The following is a 3,643-nucleotide window of genomic DNA, read 5'->3' on the forward strand; positions in this document are numbered from 1 at the left end:
GGCACAGAAAAAGAATTTCGATTTAATGATACGTCGGTACATTAAACGAAACCTTCAATACCAAACCGAGCAAGAGATGATCGATCAAGCCGAAAAAGATGCACAATTATTAATAACATGATGTTTCAAGTTAATAAATGTCATGGTTTAAGTTTATAAAATTCTTAAATCGGTTTTATATAAATTTCATTTTTAAGCCGAAAAACGACCGTTTTAGCCTCGTTTTAAGCCGAATTAAACATTTAACCGAAAAACGAACTGAACCTGATTATCCAAAACATTATCCGGATTGCGAATATCCAAATGAGTGGCTAGAATTGAAGAGGTGGGTCCCACCCCACCACTCCTTAGTTGCGACCGGACCCTAGGGGGGGTTAAACCCCATTCAATTCTTTTTTTTCATCACAACAATGCATCATCCATCAATCCTCTCTAAAGTATGAACCAAAACCGAGATTTTGTAGCAAGAAAACAAGGTAAAGATTCGAGTTAATCACGTTTCCATCTTCGTTTCTTGAGTTAGTTTGCAAGAAAATGAGGTTTCGATGATGAAAACCGATTCTTGCATGATCAAGTGATGTATACGGGTTATACAAGGGATCTTGGTCCAAGAAAGGAGTTAAACGAATCAAAAACGAATTTTTACGGTTAAATCTTTGTTTTTGGAATCATAACCGAAACCATGAAAGAAATGGCTTGATCGTGAGTGTAACTTGCTTGGTATTGTGGTATGTTGTTTGTAGGTTCTGTATTTAGTAGTAGATAAGGCGGAAAGACGAGTTTGTAGCTTGTAGTGGCGGAAAACGAAAGGTATATTCGGTTTATGTTCGGTTTTGGAGGTTTGGACAGATTGTTGATGCTTTAGAGTTAGGTCATGAAATTTTACAGAGGTGTTAAACACATGAAAATATGAGTTCTGTGAATATTTGGTAATTTTTGGATAAATGATGAATATTTGGTGAATTTAATGCTCGGTTTTGGCCAAAAATGGTGAAAAATAGTTAAATATCATGAAAAATTCTGGAAAATTGCAGATAAGCTTTTCATATCATGTATAAGTCACACACAAAATTTGAGGTCCGTGGGAGAAGTCTAAGTAGGATTTTCGGTTAAACGAGTTCTTGGGTTTTCTAGCTTGGTTTTAGTGAAAATGGCATGTAAAAGAAGATTTTGGTTCTGGAAAAATTACAGGGGACTATGTGGATGGCAGGGGACATCCAGGAGAAATTTGGGATTTTTCTAAGATCGTTTGGTATTACGACATATTTAGTGTTTAAATGGTGTTTAAAAAAAGATAAATAAATTTTAAATATAAAAATTAATTCTGGAAATATTTTTATAAAATTCCCCACTGTCAAAAAGTGATTTGTGCAAAATTTCAAGATCCGAGACTAAACGGATAATTATTTGTGCTAAAAAGAAGATAAAAACAAACTTTTTAAGTCTAAAACGCATAAACCGGTAAAGTTCGTCTAAACGAACTGACTGGTGTATAAAAACCCTAAAATGAACTATTTTCATATAATTGAGTTAAACAAGTAAAAATGAATCATCCGAAAATAATTCGGATGATTTGGGTATTTTTATCCGATTTAACAGTTTCCGGTACGCCAAAGACGGAAACGGGTCCCGCGGCCAATCGGGGCGTCTAAACCGAGCTCAAATTTCACATCTTTAATTAAATTATCAGTCAACCACTACTTCCGGGTCGTGTGTGACCAAACTCATTTTTGAAACGTAAAAACGGATAACCGTGCTAGGCACGCAAAACGAGAAAAACGACTAATAGTAGTTGTGACCATGGAACTCTAAACGATATCACAATCTGAGTCCGGAGAAGTGTTTCTGGGTTAACCTTGCCCCCAGAACGGGTACAGTGCTGGGTTAACAGTGTCCCCAGATGTACCGGTTAACTTGGTTAAAGTTATATTAATAATGAGTGTATAGTAACGATCGTAGGGTTCATATTACAAATTGGACGTGTTAACTGATATTGATTGTTGTTATCTGCTTGCATGTGCTAAGGTGAGTTTCACGAGCCCCTTTTTCTGAATTGTTTTTAAATATTTTCCCGGGGCGGAAGCATGTTACTATTGAAATGTTTAAGTACATACTGAACGCATGGATTTGCGTGTAATTATAAATGTTTTATCGTACGCGAATCGTATGGAATGGGTACAGTACTTGGTTAACAGTGGCCCAGATGTCCCTAGCAGTGTTTCTGGGTTAACTTTGCCCCCGGAATGAGTATAGTACTGGGTTAACCGTGTCCCCAGATGTCCCTAGAAGTGTTTCTGGGTTAACGTTGCCCCCGGAATGGATACAGTACTGGGTTAACAGTGTCCCCAGATAATATTATATTCTGATATTGATTTATCAAGGTTTACTCAAGTTGTGAAACTCACCAACTATTCGTAGTTGTCCCGTTTTCTCACATGCTTTTCAGGTACAACTAAGATGAAGTGATTGCTTATGTGCTAAGTGCTTGATGTGTGTAAGATTTGCGTGCGGGATGTTAGGATACATTATAATAAATAGAATTATGTATCGTATTGTATGATGTATGTATCACCTAGACGGTAATGGAATACAAGATAATGTAATTTGAAGTATATTAATGGTATTCAGTTTTCTTTATAAACAATGTGGTTGATATCAGAGGTGTCTGTTGCATCCCGTTTACGTTTCCGCTGCGGTTACGGGGTGTTACAGAACTTGGTATCAGAGCCATTGGTTATAAAAAATTAGGATGTCTTTAAAAGATACCTAAAATATAACCAGTAGCTCAAGTATTATAGGATCTGAGTATCAACTAATAATATATAGTGACGGGGTCTGGATGAACTTGGATGGACAAGTGAGTTATTATGGTCCGGAACATAATAACAGACTTGTCCGCACGAGGGAATTCAGGGGAAGTCACGGGGAACATTAATAGGTAAAAATGGCAACATATGTGTAAAGTATATAATATTATTTATGTGTGCTAATGTGTATATATATATATACGTGCATATCTTGTGGGTACATGTATTGAGAAATAGGACCCGGATAAGGAACCAGGGGATGAAATAATAAAAAGTACCGAGGATGCTGAAATTTTTAGAGCATCGGTTGATGATAAGCCTGACTTATCGGGCCATAGTTACGATATTACCAAGTTAGATCTCCCGTTTGACATTAACCAGAAATATCTAGTAACCGTCACTCCCAACCAAAATTGATAAATCCCTTACCCTACCAACACCGGTACCGTATATCCTAATAACCCCCTATGTTCACCTGAACCGACGACCCTCACGTACGGACGGCCCTGTAGCTGAACCCATTCTTATTCCAGTAAAAAAAAAAAAAGTAATAAATTTGATAATGAACGAGCAGATGAAAATAATATATAGAAACATATATATGTATTTCTCACTCTCAAACATATGAGTCATACCACCTCCAGATCGAGAATTACCGATTTCCGCGAACCTAGAACGCCTGAGGACATTGACTGAGCAAGTGATAGAGTTTCCCATAATAATAATTAATAATATTTGAAGGCAACCCATGTTGCGCAATTACCTTGAACCTTGCAACTCCCTATGTTATCCTTACATCCGTTAGATGTCTACACCCATGTATGCTCGAATAGAAT

Source organism: Bidens hawaiensis, unplaced genomic scaffold (assembly GCF_021521415.1).
Source record: "Bidens hawaiensis isolate Kalapana, Puna unplaced genomic scaffold, B.hawaiensis_p1.1 tig00024240_1, whole genome shotgun sequence".
NCBI classification, from domain to species: Eukaryota; Viridiplantae; Streptophyta; class Magnoliopsida; order Asterales; family Asteraceae; genus Bidens; species Bidens hawaiensis.